This window comes from Microtus pennsylvanicus, chromosome 5 (assembly GCF_037038515.1).
Source record: "Microtus pennsylvanicus isolate mMicPen1 chromosome 5, mMicPen1.hap1, whole genome shotgun sequence".
Lineage (NCBI taxonomy): Eukaryota > Metazoa > Chordata > Mammalia > Rodentia > Cricetidae > Microtus > Microtus pennsylvanicus.
The window spans coordinates 115,270,213-115,291,050 of NC_134583.1; positions in this window are offsets into that span (position 1 = coordinate 115,270,213).

Sequence of the window (20,838 nt, forward strand, 5' to 3'; positions counted from 1 at the left end):
GCCATAGTGCCTCATAAGCCAGGCATAGTGGTTACCAGTGCCACATAACCCAGGCATAATGATTGCCATAGTGCCTCATAAGCCAGGCATAGTGGTTACCAGTGCCACATAAACTGGGCATAACTGCAAAAGCCTGTAATAGTAGCAACCAGAAGGTTGAATGCAGGAGGATCTGAAGTTCAAGGTTAGCCTTGTTTGGATAGAGTTCAAAGCTAGCCTTGGCACAGAAGTCCCTGTCTCAAACAATAAAAACAAGTAAAATCAGGGAGAAATATGATGCACTTCTGGAGACTATTCTGTGGGTTTTCTGTCTTCCGTGGGCAGCTTTTTCTAGAAAACTAAATTAGGAGAAGAAAATAGGCTCGGAGCTGTGCTGTGGGCTTGCATCAATAAGAACCCTGAACCCAGAAGGGCTAAGGTTGCAGAGGAGAACTGGGGAAAATAGACATAGATAATTCTTGTTGTTGCAGCTGGATTCACATTTGCTGTCATCCTTGTGACGGGAAGAGCCATCTGACCAATGAACTGCTCTCTAGAGGAGCTAACAGAGCTGCGCATCCTGATGCAGAAGCAGGCACAAGGTACCGTAGGTCACAAGAACAGCTGCTTCTTATACGTGTAATGCCCAATAAAAGCATCAGTCCTCTGGGGTTAGGTCCATCTGGACCGGACATAATTGTTAAGAGCTGGAGATCTTGCAAACTGTTTTTAGCAACTTCTACTGCTTGGGAACATCCTCTCGGGAACATCAGAAGCTGGCATGACAAATCTTTTACTCACTATGTTTATATTCTGAATGAAAACTTCTGTTTCAAACAAGGAAGGGGTTTTCCCCCTAAACAAGTACAGCTGATGGGTACACAGTTTTGTATGTTGCTCCGAAGGTGCAAACTATTATGATTAAGAAAGAATATCAGTTTTCATTCCGATAACCTTCACAAATCTCGATGCACTTGAAATTCAAGGTTATGAGGTAGGCAGGGATGACCTGACTGCCCTCCCTATCAGAAGCATGTTGGGATTTAATGGCTTGCCAGTGTCACGGGGTAAGTAGTTGACACAAATTGCAACACAAATACCCTGATAAATAAGTTAGCAGACTTTCTTCTTTACCATCCTGCTACACTTCAGAAGTAATCTCGTGGATTAAAAAAGATGAAGGAAGCAGACACCCCCCCCCAAAAAAACTTCAGTTACTGATGGCAGCGCTCGGTTGGTGACACAGAGATGGTTAAGTACTGATTTGGGGGGAGGGGCAAAGCAATCAATGTGAACAAGTATGATCTTGTCACATACTCAGTCACTTGAAAGCGATCCAATTGGCAGAAGATACCCAGTGATGGGGCTTTCTCGCCACCAGCAGGTGCTGGAATGTGCCAGATTCTAGGCAAATGCCTGTTACATTCCGTACCCTCAGGCCTATAGGGGAACCACAAATTCCTGAAGCCTGAAGATGGGACAAACCTGAAATAATTTACTATGACTCCATGCTACAGGGGAGGGAAATAAGTTCAGTTCCTGGCTCAAAGTTACACCTGTAATAGTGGACAGAGTAAGAAAGGACCCCAGACCCTCAGATGCCAGACTCTGCTCAGAATGCGGTGCTTCCAAGTCCCTGGGAGATGCCAAGTAGCCAAAGCACCAATACCTATGTTCGGTTGGATTTAATCACGTGATCCCAGAAGGCCTTTTGGTAAGACTTCGAGCAGCAAGGCTGAAATCAAAGGTCTTCACCTTGCTTAGGGCTGTTCTGACAAGAAGAGGACTCTCTGGAAATCAGCTCCAACTCTGCTTTGCCCTGGACTTCAGCATGAGCGTCTGGAGCCAAAGTTGGCTGGGACTTGGTGTGGTGTGATGCCTGGGACAGGGTTTGGCTCTTGTCTCCCCTGTGCTTTCTACACAGCTTAGTTTATCAGTCAGGGTCCAGCGAGAATCCCAGAAAACCAGGCCAAAACAATCCAAACATATGTAGCAAGGGGCTATGGAATCTATTCAGGGGCTCTCTCAGAGAGGCCTTTCCAAATCGCCAATTGGGAGGTTTGTTTGCAAACCTCTGTCCAAGACCAAACCACTTACAATTATGTCAGCAGCTTTGTCCGAGGTGTTCCTGAGTGGCTGTCAGCAGGCTTCTAAAAGGAACACACAGGCTTCAGACTTGCAAGCTCTGGGGTGGCCTGAAAGCAGGGTCAATGAGAAAATTTCCCTATGTCTCTGCTCCAAGAACTTAATCAGGCAGCATGTCTTGGAAGATGCGCCATAGCGTCTTAAAGGCTGCGATGTGCTGAGTTCCTCCCAGGGGTTGACCTTAGTGGAGATCGCAGTCCTTTCTCTGGAAATAGCCTGCATCTGCAGCATCTGATCCCTCCGGGTTAGCCTGCTCGCTCCATCTGGGCTCTCTGCAAACGGCTGCCCAGCTTCACAGATCCCAGGATAAGCCCTTTATGCCATCCCATTGAGGGGGGACTCCAGCCTATGCCCAACCTGCTTTCCTGACTTCCTCATAGATATTATCCCAAGACCCTGTCTCTCACCCAACCCCCAGTCCATGGTGAGTCTATTGTATGCAGCTCTTCATCCAGAATCTCTTATTCAGGGAACTGGATCTAGCACACACCTAACACACACTAACCCAGTCTCCTTCTCTTTTGCCTTCTTTGGGACCAGACTCTTCTTCATTCTTGCTCTTGATGAAGACTCTTCTACTGACAACTTCATATCAAAAACATGGAAGACTTTTTTTTTTAATCAAGACAGTGAGAGAAATCTGTGTTCTTTCCCTGGGGCCTCTAAAACAAATAACAACAAACCCGATCTCCTAAAACAACACAATGTTGTCCACTAGAACAGGAGGGCAAAGTCTATAGTCACTTTGACTACAATCAAGGTGTCAGCAAGACCGGCTCCTTTCAGAACTCCAGACAGAGACTCTTGTCCATGCCTTTTCTATATTCTAGTGCTGGGTTTTGTAGCCATTAACTCAGCCTCATCCTCCATTTTTCAAAGCCAGCCACGTAGCACTCTGCCACCACAGCCACACTGCCTCCTCGTTCTGAATCAAACCTAAATCTTCTGCGTCCTTTTTGTGACTGCACTCTGGTCCCATCGAAGTAATTCAGGATGACCAAAAAACCCGAGTATCTACATCTTCTAATTCCATCATCTCTCTCTTCAAAATTTTAAATTCTATGTAGTCATTTACAGAGGAGTGGATTTCATGTACGAAGCATGTGAGTGTGGCTTGCACATATGACACGTGTGTATGTTACGGTCAGAAGACCATGCTACAAAGTCCATGTCCTCCCTCTATCAGGTGGGTTCCAGGGATCGAATTCAGGTTTCATGCTTAGTACAGGATGCCCACATTAGCCCACGAAGTCATTCTACCTTCCCCAAAGGCCCTTAGCTTAGTCACAGCTGTAATAGTCCAGGATCACTAGAGTAATAGAACTTACAGACTGACTCTCTCCAGATATATAATATATATTTTAATGTATGGGATTTGTTAGAATAACTCGCAGGATGCAATCCCGCCAATCCAACAATGGCTGACTGTGAATGGAAAATCCAAGAATCCAGTCATTGTTCAGTCCACGAGATGGGTCTCAGCTAGTCTTCAGTGTATACTGGAATCCCAGCAAGGTAAAGACAGGCAGGCGAAGAGCAAAAGCTTCCTTTTCCTCTATCCTTATGAAGATTTATAGACAAAGGTGTGTCTTCTCACCTCAACATCTGGATCAAAGAAACGTGTCTTCTCAACTCAAAGGTCCAGACTAGAAGAGGATCCACTCATTTCAAATCAAGCAAAACATCCGTCACAGGTGTGCCCTCTCTTTCTGGGTTCCAAGTAATTTTAGATGTAGTCAAGTTGACAACCAAGAACAGCCATCACAACATCCATATTCTGTTTACCATATAAGATAACATCCATAGGTCTTAGAGCTTAACCCTGTCAATAATGACAGGTTAGAATCTAACATACTATAAAATCAGATGGCAAATTCTAAAGGGCATTCAGGCCGTGTTTGCTGATCTCAACCTGTGTATCCTCTTCACTGGAAATGAAGCAACCTTTGGATTTGTGTGTGTGTGTGTGTGTGTGTGTGTGTGTGTGTGTGTGTGTGTTCTGCTGCCTTTTGTGTCAGGAAGCCTGGTCTCAGTGGGCATAGCTGTATTTTGATTGGAAATTGTATTGGGAAACACCAGAGCATCAGTAATAGGCATGAACTACCTGCCATTTCTAAAATCTGTTCTTGGGTTTGCTCCCTCCCTCACCCCCTACCCTCCAAATCTGTCTCCATGTTCAAGCATCTGCTGTCTGTGTGACCAGATAACATTCTCAGGACACAGTGGTAGGTGGGGAGGGGGGCAGGAGAGGAACACCCACGCCTACTGGCAGATTCCAGTGTCCCTTCCATAAGGCTTCTCCTGGCAACTAAAACTTGACACCCCTGACCCTTCTGATGGGGAATCCCTAAGCTGAGTTTCACTTACTGGCTAGAAGTAAGAGGAATCTCACATTCTGTTGATCCCGAGAGGAGCCCCCAAACTTCATTTCCCCTCCCCAGTTCTCTCAGCATGTCTTTCTTTTGCAGACCTATGCTAGTCAGCTTTCTGGTACTATAACAAATGTCTGAACTAAATCAACCTAATGGGGAACCAAAGGTTTTCTTTGGCTCCACTTTGGAGGTCTCGGTCCATGGTCAATTGGCCCCATTGCTCTGGGCCTGTAGCCAAGCAGCACGCCAGGACGAAGGCACCTGATTAAACCATTCACTTCATGGTGAGGAAGCAAAACAAAGAGGAAAGGGAAGATATGGAGATCCCAACTCATCCTTTCGAGGGAGTACTTCCAATGGCCAAACACCTTCAACTGACCCGACTGCTTAGAATTTCTGTCACATCCCACAATGAGCTGAAGCCTAAGAATGATACACGTAGGCTGGTGGGGAACATTTAAGACCCAAATTGTATGTTGTAAGATAATGCATATGCATTTATACATTGCTCTCCCCTACTCTGGCTAGACTGTTAGCTCCTCTTTTCATCCATCTGTCTCAATGCAGCAATGCCTCAGGGTCACCCAAGAGAACATGACCTTTACAGAAGGAGCCTGCTACTTGCAGTTTTTGAGAGGCTCTGTCATCACGGGCCCCCTGGCTGTACCATGCAAGCAAGGACAGGCACCAACACCGAGAATATTTTGGCACTCAATGGGAACCTGTGACTGCCATCTGCAGACATGACGGCCAAGGATGTGACCCTGGGGGAAGCCCTTCCAATGGGTCTTTCCTTGTCGCGTTTATATTTAGCACAAACAAAAACAAAACCTACTGTTGTCCTTCTCAGTAGCAGGTATTGCATAGCAACCCAAAATAATATGGAGTAATCATTGCCTTTCCTCCTGTTAGGACAGGTTCTCCCCAAGTTTGGGGACCTCTAGAAAGGTAGCTCAACTGTGTCTGGCTCACATGTTGTGCACAGATTTTATTGTATTGGAAAAGATTAAGAGAGAAAGGGATTGCTTTCTGGTATTAAATGTTTTAGAATTATTTTTATATTCAGTTTTTTCAGTAAGAAGCATTGGGCCAGAGAAATGCCTCAGGGAGTAAGGGCACTTGCCATCAAGTCTGACAACCCATGTTCAATTCCTGGGACCCACATGGTGGTAAGAGAGACCCAAGTTTTCCTCTAACTTCCATACGTGTGTCTTGGCCAGGGTCTATGTGACATGCACACATAATCTAAATAAATGATGCAGAAAAGAACTATTTCATACTTGTACAAAGGTAGAGAAAACAAAATAGACAATCATTTGACTAGATTAAATGACTAACATTTCCCTCACATATTAACAGCTAAAGCCAAGGCCCCTTCCTTTGCATCTATATGCGCTTCCATAGGGGACTTTGGTCTGAATAGGTGTCTGTTATTCCCTCCAGAGGTCCTGAGTTCAATTCCCAGCAACCACATGATCTTGTACTTTCACTAAATATTTATAAATCCCAACATTTTTCTTTGTTTTATGTGTGTTTAAATTAGCATAAATAGCACGCACGCACACACACACACACACACACACACACACTCACATACAATCTTGCGATTTTCTTTTGTTTCCCAACCATGAATTTTAGAGATTTGCTTATGTTGCAGGAATAGAAGGCAGCCCTAGCACACTCCTTTTCCTTTCAGTCTGCGGTGCCACCATTTACTAGTCTGCCTTTTGAGGGACAGTTCCTTGTTTGCTTTGCACTTGCCTGCGAATGCTCTTTGTGCAATCCTTGGCATAAACTCACGCGGGTGGAATTAATTGCGAGATGGTAGGCATGTGTGCCTGTCTCCCTTGGAGCTCCCCGTGGCTATGCCCACTCCACTCTCACTAGAATAGCTTTCCGTTTTTTCTGAGGTCTTACTAGTAGTCCTTGTGAGATTTTTTTTTTAAGTCCTGATCTTCCAGATGCAAGTGGCGTTCAATCACTTTAGTGCACATATCCCTATTGATTCATGGGCAGAGCATTTTTATTTCTTAGCTAGCCAGTTCTGGTGTGGGGGTCAGGGGTAATCGTGTGCGAGAGAGGGATTCTAACCCCTCTCTTCTCATACATTTGCTACTATATTTACATGAAAATTAAGTTATTTTAGTTGTAATTATCCTTTTTCAATCTGCATCTTGCCTTTCACTGTTGTTTGTTATAAATTATAGATCGTACTTTATTTCATAGTCAAATTCATATCTACTCAAGGTTCAAGAAATTTGCCTTTTGTTTAATCATGTACACCTAACTGCTTCCAAGACATTCGCTTACTCATTTTCTGAAAATTTGAAATATTTTTCTTCATCGTTAAATCTTCGTCCATCTGGAATTTATTTTTCCTATATGGTGAAATGCGCATCTAGATTTATCTCTTCTTTTTAATAGAAAGTTAATTGTTAAGGATAGTACAGACTTTCCCAGTATTTGAAATTCTACATCCTTTGAGTATATATTCCTGCCTACAAGTTGGTCCTTTTCTAAACCCGCCTTGCTATTCCATGGATTCATTCAAGATTCCAACACTACTTTAGTTCAAACACAGGTCTAGTAGTTGAAGTGACCCCTCTTCTTTTAACCCTAAATTTGCTTTAACTGGGCCCCGTCTCCCAACAGATCAAGTCACACAAGTATCACCCACATTCAGAGGTCTTAGCTGGGTCCCATGCAGGATCCCCAGTTCAGAGTCTATGGGCTCCCACCAGCTCAGGTCAGCTGTCTCTGTGGTTTTCCCAGTCATGATCTTGACCCTCTCTCCCTAACCCCCGTTCATATAATCCTTCCTCTCTTTCTTCAACCAAGTTCTAGGTTTTTGGAGCCCATTCCCTATGGTGGGATACCTTGCTCAGCCTTGATCCGGCGGGGAAGGGCTTGGTCCTGCCTCAACTTGTTATATCAGACTTTGTTGGCTCCCCAAGGGATGCCTTACCCCCTCTGAGGAGTGAATGGGGTTGGGATGGGGAGAGCTGGGGTGGGTTGGGAAAAGGGGAGGGAGGGGAAACTGGGGCTAGTACATAAAATGAAAAAAATTAAATAAAAAGAAATTGCTTTTTCCTTCATTCATCTTGACATTCCCAGTATTTTCAGATCAGTCAGTGGGTTCCTGCAAAAACAAAACAAAAACCCACTGTGGTCAGTGTTATCTACCTATGTATCTATATCTGACATTTTCTCTGAAGCTTTGTTTTTAACCATATCTCACAATGTTTTTACATACATACATGTAGTGTACACGTGGTTGCCTATGTGAGAGCACATGTGTACAGAACAACATACATGCATATGTGTAGACAACGTCTATGTTGGAAGTCTTTCTCCATCACTCTCCATTTTACATACCGAGGCAGAGTCTCTCACTGACCTGGAGGCTCATGTTTTGGCAAGTCTGGCCGGCTTGTTCCAGGGATCAAGTTTCCATCTGCCAAGCGCTGGAATTACAGGTGGACTGCCAGGACGACTGGCTTTGACATGGGTTCTGGGGCTCTGAATTCTCATTCTCACACTCGAGTGGCAGGTGTTTTACTGTCTGAGCCATCTCCACAGCTGCGTCCCACAGCCTGATCTGCTGTTGTCCCCCACCCCCCGTGATTTAGGTGTAGGCATTTTTGAATTTCAGTTATTATTCCTACTCTGACTCATTACTTATTTACAAATATTTTAAAATTTCCAAACATTGGGAAAAGGAAGCTTGTCTGACTGAAATTGAAAGCAGCACACGTCTATGGGTCCAAACATAAACCCTCAGAACGTAGCTCAACAGCACAGCCATTTAGCAAAACAACAGTAGGCTCACCTTTAGCACCTGTGATCCGTTCAGTCATGGGCTTTTGACAGGGTTCACAGTGCTGGGTTGGATGGAGACTATATTATTAAATGTTTAGATCCAGGTGCACACCTAGGATTTCAGAACTCAAGAGGCTGAAGCAGGAGGATCCCTGTGAGTTCAAGACCAGCTTGGACGACATAACAAGACCCGATCTGTTCCCACCCCAATATTTATTGTCTCTGAAATTTTTGGTCTTCCTGGAGGATGGTTTCTAGCCTGCCTATGGGATTGCTTCTCTTCTGAAATTTTCCTTTTACCTGTTGGGCCTGAATCAGGACCCACAACCCTAGACCACAGCCTATCCCGTTCTCTCCCATGTCCACTGTCCACGGCACCAAGGATCATTGTCATCTATTTTGCAACCCAAACTTTTAGCCACCTCCTAGGTTTGCTAAAACTGGAGAACGAAGCGTATTTCTTACTCTTCTTTTCGCATTTGGATGCTTTCTAAGACACACTGGTCTCTCACTGCCGTCTTCACTGACATTTTGATCTCACGAAGCCTCACACTGTGCTCAAGTGCACTTGAGGAAATGCTGATTCTGGTCACTCCCTGTATTGCATGCTTTTGCTGCCTATTTATCAGTTCAAAATTATGATCCACTTGGGCTTGTTTATATTTCCCTGAATATGCACGGATCCTCCCCCACCCTTTTCCATTCTTCCTCCTCCTCTTCCTTCCTCCCCACACCTTCTTGGTGTTGGGGATCAAATTCAGGACAGCATACACACCAGGCAAGCATTGCCCACTGACTTCCACCCACTGTGCCTCACTTATCTTAAAGGTCTTGTGCCTGTAACAGACTTTTAGAATCAGCATGAAACTCTGAAGGGTGATTTATTGGATATTTGATTGCGTGAAGATGTCTTTGTTTGTTATCTTGCATTTTAGTTTAGCTGAAAATAAGTCCTAGGCTCTCAGTTCTTTTCCCGCAAGCACGTAGAACTCAGAGCAATACTTTGTTAAAGTTATGACTAGATTGGTTAGCATTTAAATTTATAGTTTTACAAACTTTGTTTCTTTCATAGTTTTATAAGCAAAAATTATTTTGAGTTCAGACTTCTAGAATAAGTACACATTGCATCTCCACACATACAGGCATTGCATACTTACTATGCACATAACACAACATATGGAAAATAAGAATCACATATATAAAACAGCCTAAACTCAATTTTGTCAATAAAATTTAAAAAATGCATATTTCTAGGCATAGTGGTACACATCTTTTATTCCAGCACTTGGGAGGCAGAGGCAGACAGAGCTCTGTGAGTTTGAGGCCAGCCTGGTCTTATATGGTGAGTTCCGAAACAGCCAGAGCTACACAGTGAGAACCTGTCTTGAAAAATAACAAAATAAAACAGAAAATGTATTAGATTTTTGACAAATTAACACACTTAGCTAATAGTATTTTATGGAGCAAAATACAGACGGAAATGCTGCATCAGCTTGAGAACATTTAATTCAATGGCATTTCAGCGGGAAGTAGTAAGGGCAGCTGGCCTTTTGGCTCATTTCAACACTTAGTTTCAGTGGCTATCACTGCTGATAAAAAAAATCATCACACAAAAATATGTGACTGCAAATGACACAAACAACAGCTTCACTAAAGAAGATGTGACGCTCATCTTCCAATCCGCACCAACCAAGATCTAGTTTTATATCAACTTGAAACAAGTGAAAGTCATCTGAGAGGAAGAAACTTCAATTGAGAAAATTCTTCCACTAAACTGGGCTGGAGGCAGGCCTGTAGAACATTTTCTTAATTCATTACTAATTGGATAAGGCCCAGCCCATTGTAGGTGGTGCCGTCTCTGAGCTGGTGGTCCTGGGTTCTATAAGAAAGCAGACTGAGCAAGCCATGAAGAGCAAGCCAGTAAGCAGCACTCCTCCAAGGCCTCTGCATCAACTCCTGCCTCCAGGTTCTTCCCAGTTTGGCTTCCTCCAATGGACCCGTGATTCAGGAAACATAAGCCAAATAAAGCCATTTCTCCCCCAAGTTACTTTTGGTCATGGTGTTTCATGATGACAGCGATAGAAACCCTACTAAAACACTCACAGAAGCTTCTGTTTAAATTTTACTTAAGTTTCCCACTTTCTCCAGGTGTCAACCAATTATTTGCACAAACTATTAGGAACTTGTTGCAATTTTATATTTTTTTAAAAGGCCACTATACTCTTCATTTGGAAGAGTTGCAGACAGATGGAAAAACAGTTACATGATTCTCTCTCTCTCTCTCTCTCTCTCTCTCTCTCTCTCTCTCTCTCTCTCTCTCTCTCTCTGTGTGTGTGTGTGTGTGTGTGTGTGTGTGTGTGTGTGTGTTTTAGCAAGCAGATGTGAGAGTCACACCCCCGCCCCCGCCACTGTTCATCAGGAACACCTTTACATTGTTTTGGTGATAAACAAATTGTAACACTATGAGAAACGTTTGACATCTCTAACAGCTGGAACCACTTATGTTAGTCCTCTGTGCTTCTGGTGGCAAAATTCTTCCACTTTTTATGTTTCTGTTCCCTTCATTTGAAAACTGAGAGCAGCTGGCAGAGGAGGCCAGCATGCCTACCAGGTGCCCCAGCTCTCAGGCGGGTCCTGTTACATGACTCACTGCATAGCCATGTGGTGGAGTACTGTGCAGCCACGAAGAAACCAGGACACTCTGTGCTGCTCTGGATGAACCAATGGGTTATTTAAAGAAAACAAGGCCCAAAAGAACGTGCAAAATACCACCCCTTTGCACGAGTCTCTTGAGGATGGAGGGATAAAAGACAGTCTGATATGACCAATTTGGGGTGTAGAATATTAGCTATCCAGGAAGTAAATCTCTTGTTTGCTTCTTCTATTGTGCTTTTGGGAAGTATTTGAATTGTTTAAACACATATAACATGCATACACACTGTTTTATACGAATGTGTATGTACCATTGACCCTCTGTACCTACAGGTTTCAAGTCAACCAAACCTGGGTTGAAAATATTCAGGGAAGAGGTACCTATGGGAAATACGTTCTAACGTTTTTCTGGCTATTATTCCCCAAACAGTACAGTAAGACAACTCTACCCAGTCCTTTCACTGTCCTGATATCATAATTAATAACACTAAAGTCTGCAAGCAGATGCGCACAGATTAGAGGAAATGTTTTACTTTCCATTGCTGTGATAAAGCACCAAGAGCAAAAGTAACTTACAGAAAAAAGAGTTTGTCTGGGTTTACGGTTCCAGAGGGGCGAGAGTCCACCACGGGGAAGCAAGGCAGCAAAGGGCAGGAAGCTGGGAGCTCACACCCCCAGCCATAAGCACCTAGCAGACACGGCAACCTGGAAGTCGGGTCAATCTATACACCCTCAAAGCCCATCCTCAGTGTATTTCCTCCAGCAGGGCCACACCTCCTCCGAAGACTACCATCAATTGAGGACCAAGTGTTCAAACACCTGAGCCTCTGGGGACAATTCTCATTCAAACGGTTACTGTGCCATTTTATCTTAGACTTGACATCTGTGAATCTGGGTATTTGCAGGAGTCCTGGAGTCAATAGCCCAGAGACACTAAGCACTAAGTGATAACTGTATCTGTCTGTCTATCTATCTATCTATCTATCTATCTATCTATCTATCTATCTATCTTGTATGCACATATATGTATACTCTCTATATGTATATATGTACAATATACTCTCTCTATATATAATATATTAGAAGCCACATGTATATGTTTTATATTATAAATATAGTTCAGACCCAAAAGTGAGCTTTCTCAGTGAAGGGTTATGAACCACCTTTCTGCTGAAGTTTCTTTCTTTCTTTCTTTCTTTCTTTCTTTCTTTCTTTCTTTCTTCCTTCCTTCCTTCCTTCCTTTCTTTCTTTTTGCTTATACAACTTGTGTTCTTTTCTATTGCATTCTATTATTTATTTATTTACTTATTTTTGAGGCCCAGGCTTCCAAGTGCGGGATGACAAGCACACACAACCAGAGCCACCGTAAAAACAAACGAAGGTAACTTTTCCAACTGCAGAAAACCAAAGGCTTAGCTGTGAAAGCTATGCTAGCTTCCCAGAGCTCCTGTAGCAGAGAACAGCAGACAGAATGGCTCAAACAGAAGTTTACTACCTTACAGTTCTGGAAACTAGATACCCAAAATTAAGGTGTCAGGACGCCTTCTGGGGACTGCAAGGAAGGCTTTTCCCTCGGTCTGTCAGAGGGCTGTCTTCTCCCTGGGCCTCCATATTATTTCCCTTTTATACTTGCATCTGTCTCTATATGCGAATTCCTCCATTTTTTAAGGACGCTGAACATATAGAATTAAGGCTCACCCTAAGGACTGAATTTTAATATGATCATATGTAAAGACCTGGTCTCTAAACAAAAATACATTCTGAAGCATTGAGACTTCAGCCTACGTTTTTGAGAAGTAACACAGAATTTAACCCACCAGAGGGCCTATTATGATACTAATTTATTAACACGGAGGAAATAAAAAATAATCTTTCTGGAGCAGGTAGCATTGAGTCTCATTCTTGAAGGTTAAGTCAGACTTCATCCCCTGATAGGGAGAAAAGGAATTAATTTCACAACCTCCATCTCCTTTCTCTAGAAAGCAATATGAGAAGAGAGCTGTGGAGAATAAGCATTCTATATGGCAGAGACACTTAGGAGCCTCTAGGGGAAGAAACTGAGGCAAGAACCCGAGAAAGGGTCTTGAATGGGTAGGCAGGTGGGCTAGGTCAGCTCACCACACTGTTCTATGACGTCCCACTGAGTAGAGGCATGGGGGACCCTTAGTGGAGGACAGGCACAAAAGACACAGGCTAATGCCATTTAGTGGAAATGAACCAATCCCTAAATTTAGAAAATCAAGTTCCTTTACAAACCCTGATCCAATGGCAACATCGTTGGAAAGAGGGCTGGGAGAAAAGCCATTTTGTCTAACGGACAAGGTTTGATTCCCCAGACAGAACTTTGCAGCCATATTTTCTCAGAGGCCTGAAATATGGGGTCAAAGTATGAGAATTTTGGCTCAAGATGAATAAATGTGGTCTCGGCAGCTGCCACCCGCTCAAAATTTGTATGTTCAAAGAATGTGAGCACTTGAGACTCTCTCTAGTCCCAGCTGCTCTGGGATATTAATAAAGGTCTAATTGCTGTGAGCACAGGGAGCAGACCTGGTGTTCATCTTCCTGACGCATGGAAAATGTGGCTTGGAGGCTGAGCTGTCAGACCCAAATCACCTCCAGACCCTGTCTCCTGGGAGCGTGTTTCATCAGCAGGCAGGGCTGGTTAGGCTTGGCCAAGCCACTCCTTGTGGCTATTTGTATCCTAACACCAGAGCTGACCTGAGAGGTTAGATCTGCATCAAAGAAACATGGCACCAAAGCTTCTTCCAGGCCCGTTTCCCAGATATCAGGATGTGAAGAAAGTCTGTCAAATTATCACACCTGAAGATGAAGGAACACTTTGTTCACACATAGCTTGTATTTATAAACCGTCCTGGAGGCCTTACCAGATAATTTAATATAGAAGAGTCTGCCTCACAACTGGGAGACTTTGTAAACAAGCAAAGCTGCCATTTCAGACAGAGCTAGGCACGGTTAGGGAGGCTGTGGTTGTTATGTCCAAAAGGAAGCCTGAGGAGCCTCAGTGTCCCTAGGAGGTAGCTGCTTCATCTCAACCTACCCCATCCCATCTGCCACTCATATTGGCTGTCTGGTTTCCAAATTGAAATGTATCTTGTCACCTAACTGTTTAATATTACTTTAATATATTTTCCCAAAGCTAGTTGTCGTTTGTCCCATGGTAAAAATTATAGCTTTTCTCAGTGTGTATTTTTAATATATCTTTAATTGCATCTGTTTGTGAACTAACAAATAAAACTTGCCTGACAATCAGAGTGCAGAGCTAGCCACACTAGTTAGACACAGAGGCCAGGCAGTGGTGACACACACCTTTAATTCCAGTTCTTGAGACGGATCTCTGTGAGTTCAAGGCCACCCTGGGCTACAGGAGATCGAATCAGTCTAAAAGAGCAACGGAGCTCACATCTTTAATCCCAGCACTACGGAGGCAGAGACAGAAGTGATATGGCTGGGTGGAGAGAGGAATATACGGCAGGAGGAGACAGGAGCTCAGCACATGCAGTCTGAGGATTCATAGAGACAGGATCTTGCCCTTTTCAGTCGGAGGATTCCGTAGAAGCAGACCCCTAGTGACTGGCTGCTCTGCTTCTATGATCAGCTTACACCCCCTGATAGCTGGCTCTGGGTTTCTATTATTAAGACCAATTAGATGTTGAATGCATCTCCTTTCCTAAATGTTTTCATTCTCAGTTCACCTTTCCACCATATGGAGAGGGCTCTTTAGTAAGGCTTCGGTTATAGTTGGGTTTCCTATGCAAGCACTGGCCTTTAATACCCTCATTGACCCTTACAGAGCATTTGACAGAAGTTCTTCTTGCTGGGCTGTGGCCCTGCCCTCAGGCACCCGCTCACTGTTAAGCTCTACAGAACTCTCGGTGCTGACGAGTTGTGTGGCCTGCTGTTTAAGAGCCTAAATTCCGCAGTCAAGACTGATACTGACGTAAGTTAAAATACTGTTTCCATCATTTATATCATGTGTAACCTTGGAAAACATTCTAAACTCTGTCCAGTGGATCGCTTAGGATAACCTGGGAAAAAGTAAATCATTCTGCACAGGGAAGTTGTGAAAATGCTTTGAGAACCAGCCACCGCGATTGTCACCACGGAGTTAGATCCAGTGAAGTGGGTTCCTGGACATGTCCTCTTGAACCTGAGCCCGGCTCAGCTTCTGATCCCACTGGAGGCTCTGCAAATGAAAGCTGAGTTCACCCAGATGGTCCTCTGCAGTTATGTGGTTTCCGGTGTGACCAGTTCGCAACCAAATGGAAAAAAAAGTACGGTTCCAAGTATGGAGGGTGGATAGCCCTTAATGCAGAGTGGAAGGTCCACCCAGAAAGTAGCCCCATACCTGTATAGAGTCCTGGCCTGCTATAGCCAGAGGCAACCCAAAGAGAGGATATTATTAATTCACAGCAAGTTTGGCCAAAATGTGACGCTGAAAGAAGAGCCCATCCCTCAGCGGCATGAGCATGAGTCTGTGTGATACCCGGGAGGGACAGCTTGGGAAGCTAGGTCTAGACACTGAGGCTGGTGGCCCTGCTGACAGACACAGCTGCTGCAGTTCACGCTCAGGCTGAGCGACCGCCTGCTGTGATTCCAGTGTCAGCACAGCTCTTGCCCCCACCCCACTCCCCGCTCAGATCTCCGCACTGGCGACTGCTGGAAAGTGGCCATCGTGTTCCCTGGTGAAGTGGTGAACCCCAGGTTCCCTGTCATGGACTCGAGGAACACTCATTCCCCAGCTGTGGCTCCCTCGGGAGTGAGTCCTCATCAGAATCGCCTGATGGTCATACTCAGTCCCCAAAGAGCCTGACCCAGGGTGAGCGACTGGGACAGTCTGATACTAGAACCCAGGAAAGCAGCTCAGGCTCCTGAGAAGATGTCTGCCGGGTTATGCATCTTCTTCCCGCCAGCCTGTCTCTTTCTTTTTCTTCCCCACCTAGCCAAGGACCTCAAGGGGACAGAGATCCCTCCTCTTCCTTTTCTGCCTCCCCCCACTTTTGCCCGCCACTTACCTATCTCCCCAACAGCAGCCTTCCCCAGAGAACAAGAATCTCATCTGGCCAGAATGGTCCCTATTTTCCTTCCCAGGGTGGTCTTGGGCCACTTGATGGCTTTGGGTTGTCTGCAGGAAATTGGCCACAGGACTGCACAGCGCTTTTTCTTCTGCTTTGGTGGCGGTATGAGTCAAGTGACCCACCAAGGCAACAAGCAGAAGACTTGAACTGGCATGGGGGTGGCAGGGTAATGGGGGAGGGTGGGTGGTGGTGGGGGATGTTTCGCCTTCACTAACTCTCTGAGCTTTGACATCTATTTCTGCTTTTATCTTGCTGTGATTTTGTAATGAAATGTAACTTACCCCGCTCTGTCTAAATGCATCCATATTCATTCAGAGAGTTTTCTAGTTCTAGTGAGAGGCAACGAAAGGGTCCATAATTCTAAAATAAGACTTATTTTTCATCTATGTCTGCTTAATGTAACTGGTAGGAAGACATAGATTTTTATTTTCAATATTATCAGTAATGAATCACTTTATTGTGTGTGTATAGGTTTTATTTATTCTCCATGGCAATATTTTCTTATAAATCCCCTTTTGGCTTTATAAATCCTCATGTTAAATAAACCATTCAACAGATAAATCAGTAGGAGTGGAGGCAACTGAGAGTTGTGGCCAATACTCTGCTGCCCAGAACGGAACACATTCAATAAACACAAACATAAAGAAACACCCACACCCGCTGATCAACCCTCCTAATAAATTAAGTATCCATGACATGAACCACACGGCGTGCTCTTGCCTTAGGGTTAGGACTTAGAAATCTTGGGAGATGATTGGACAGTGTAAGAAACTGACGTGTGCCACAGAGTGACAACCGGCTGCAGCGTGGTTGGGCATTCCAGGTACAATGGTGGCCAGTGCGAGAGCGTATTTAGCATGTCCGGGAGAGGGGGGTAGAGAAGGCTCCACAGAGGTGAGCCCTAAACTGCCACTTGAAAGGGCAACAGGACTTCACCAAGTACATGAATGGGGGGGAGGGGGGAATCCATTCCGGGTAGGAACTCCAGAAGTAACTTCATGTGTTCTGGAGGGATGCTGACATGTGACCCTGTGGGTGGAACCTAGAAGGAAGCAGCCCAACCCCAGGCTCTCTGGATGATGTTGCAGAATTTGGAACATTTGCTGATTTCTCCCCACCCCTTGCTAGTTTATTCTGATCCACATATCCCGTCTCTGTATAAACAGAACCTGATCATTCTGAGCCCTGGCTGTAATTCACAGTTATCTAGCCCCCAGCACCCTGTAGGCAAAGCTAAGGGTCCCTGGAAGATACTTATCTCGTGCATGTTCCTAAACTGATTGGCTCTTCCAGTGTGTCCAGGGCCGTACTGATTGCATCACTAAAGTCTGCAGGACCAGAGCAGCCTGTCATTCCCTCCAAGCCCGGGTGGTCATCTTCATGTATCTAGGGAAATAGGTCTGGCCTGTTCGTGGTTAGGTTTTCACTCAAGATTCCTCCATAGGCTGCCAAGAGCCAGATTCTCTGCCTCAACCAAAAACCAACTAGGAATCTAGGGCTTCAGGTAGCTCTCAGGGAACAAGATCTATGGAACCACAACCAATCTTTTCCCCTCTACCAATGAGCACCCCACAAACTGTTACCCTTTACCCGCCTCACCTGCCCATAGCCCACAGAGATGAGCCAGGTCTCAGCGTAAGAAAGATTTGTGGGATTGTGCCTCTAATTCCTGGCAGCAGCCACCCTGAAGCAGGCCTGCCAGAATCCTCCAGACCTCAGGGCTGGCTCCAGGTGAGAGAGTCCAGCACGTACCTACAGCCAGGAAATTTGGGCCAACTGTCAAATGGCTTTGAAAGCCTCAAGCCTGCTTGCTTCCCAAAGACACAAACGCCGCGGCTGCCCTTTGAGATTTATTCCTTTACTTCTGTGGTGGTAGCGACTGATTTATTTAGAAAGAATTAGCAGTGGATGTGTTCGAGGATTTCAGAAAGACTATTTAAAGGGAAAGTCGGCTGGTAGACCTCATTCCAACACACAAACACACAGCTCACATCTGCCATATCCTCCCTCCCCTTTTTTTTGTATCCAGGTTACGATATGGAAATTATGCTTAGTGCTCCAGTAACTGTCCTGTGACTTTGAGAAGAAACCATTCATTAAGACTAATTAACCTGAGTGATAGATGCAGGCCTGCGTCTTTGGAGACCAAGGAGTGACCTCAGAAGCTACGACCGCCCATTTTTAGCCTTTCTTTTAGAAGGAGAAGTAAATCTTGTGTGCTTAAGCCTCCGTTGTTGAGGTTTTACCTAATCCTGTGTAATTGGACCTTCTTGAAATGACTGACAGGAAATGTGTGTCTTAGGGAGCAGTCCCAAACCCTACCACAAGGGGGTAGCCTTGCCCCATAGGCCTCAGTAGAACAGCAGGACAGGAATTCATTCACCTCAGTGAGTTATATCTTAAATCACAGATGACAGCAATGACCCAGGCCGGCTTGTCTACACCCAATTCCGTCTTGTTGTTCTACCCAGAACTTTAGCTACTGTCCGTGATCTCCCAAATAAAGAAAACAGAGAGATAGTTCTGGCTCCAGCCACCCCCAGAACCAGGAACCTGTACTCTTAATCCACCTTCAAGTTAGCAGCATTGTTGACTTTCCTTGATTCTGTTTTTGTTTCTTTCAAGAAGGTGCCCATGTGCATTCCTGGCAAGACACCTGTGTGGCCACTCCGGTAAGGGAAGAGTCTTCCCCGAAGTGGTGGCCTGAAGCTCAGGAATCTGCTAGTTGCATTCCATGGATTCATGTTTCAACCAAATGTCAGAACTCCCCAGACAGAGGGTTGCAATGAGTAAGAGTCTGGAGTCAGGGGAATGGTTTGTCCAGGTCTCAGGCTGAGAGTGTGCTGCTCAAGAAAGAACAGTACCCTGTCAATGAGACCCCTTCCTTCCTCGATAACCCAGGAAGGGGTTTGCAGCGAGAGCGGTGGTCGCTGACCAGCAAGAGCTCTCCTGACAGTGTCTGAGCCCATGGTTGCCTGCATGACTCCTCCTGGCCGGCCTCCAGTTCACAGGCTAGCCCCTTACAGGTACAGCTAAGGCTTGGGGAAGAATGGAAAGCTAACCTCCTTGCTTTTTTTGTCTGGGTTTCCTTCCTAGATGGCCATACATGAACAAACATGATGTCTGGAGAGAGCCTAGCCAAAGTTCGAGAAGCATTCATTCCTCTGAGACATACGGAATGTTTCTACCTGTGAGGGAATCCCAACATGAAAGACTAAAAGCACCACGAGAAAATAAACAGGGACCTTCCCCTTAGAGGCCCAGTTAGCACACATAAGATGTAGGATACTCTGTGGCTATAAAATGTTTCCTAGTATCTAGGCAATAATCATGCATTGTTTGATGTTTTCCTGGAATTCAATGCAATGAAACTTACTGGATTTTATCTTGCCAGCTCTACTTGGGGGACAGACGGTCAGCTCACTGTAGAGTCAGGAGAGACACAATGACAGGTTCTGGAACCCACCAAAGGGACTGCCACAGGCCTCCAGGTCTTGCACCCAGGTTTCCCAGAGCAGCTCATGTTTTCTTGTCCTTCTGTCCTTTCAGGTGCCTGTTGCTCTGGTGTGATGGAGCCTGCCAGGGATGTTGAGCAGCCGGAAGGCCAATGGCCTCCAAGGAGGATGTACCTAGTCAAGTCCGGAGCCTCCAGGGTAGTTTCGATGATCTTGGCCTGGAAAGTTATGTATGCCGCTGTTACAGGGGTCAGGTAGTAAGGCAGCTTCCCCATGATGGCAGCTTCCCTCTGTCTCCCCAAACAGCTTTCCCTAACCATGAGGTAATAAAGGAGCTTTCCGCCACCCTCAGGTTCACCTCCTCTGGAGTGCTTCCCCCGTTTCTGCCAGGAGCCTGTTATCCAAATGCTCTTCTTCATCACAGCTCCTATTCAGAGGCCGCAGGATACAGAGAGGTGGAAATATGCCCTTCTTCTCCCCTGGGTCCTGTGAGGATGCGGCAGTGTTCCCCGACCTGCCTTTGCAGTTTGAAGACCGGCATTAGCAGACATAAACACAGGAAACAGAACAGTGAGGGGATATTGGGCAGCGGGGTGGGGGTAGGGCGTTGCAGGGGGAAAAATAAACCTTCTTCCTTCTTTATCTAATTCCCTTTGACGTTAACCTCACCATCAGTTCAAGTTAGTGATCTCACCAACTTCAGCTTTCCTGAGTTATCCCTGGCAGCCGTCTTTCCATGGATGACATCCTGCCCATGAATTTCCCCACTTGGCCCTCCTGCCCTCCAACTTACGGGTGGCGAAGCCCTTTCATCTTAGGTTTCCCATTGGTTACTTTCCCAGTTGATATGACCAAAGTATCTGCAGAAACAGCCTATGGGAGGGGGCTTTGCTTTGGCTCACAGTCTGTCATGGTGGGGAAGGCACAGCAGGCAGACCTCACTGCAGGAAAAGCATGGCGGTGGCTTGTTTAACGTGCTACAGAACCAGAAGCCAGAGCGGCAGGGTAGAAAGAGAAAAAAGTATCAACTTCAGAGGCTAGCCCCAACATTTCCTATTTCTTCCAGTCTTGCCCAAGCCCCGAAAGTTCCACAGACTACCAAATAACGCTGCAAGCTGGGGAGCAAGCATCCAGAGCAGGAGTCTGTGGGGCACATTCCACACCACAGTAGGTCTATATCTTTGCTCATCTCCCCGAGGAAAACTCCACCCTGTCTGTTGCAATCAGTGTCACGCTCTGGTCCACATTCTTCCAGTAAAGACTCCAGTCCTCGTCTGATTCCATCTAACCTGTCTCCTGGAGACAGCAATGAGGCCTGGG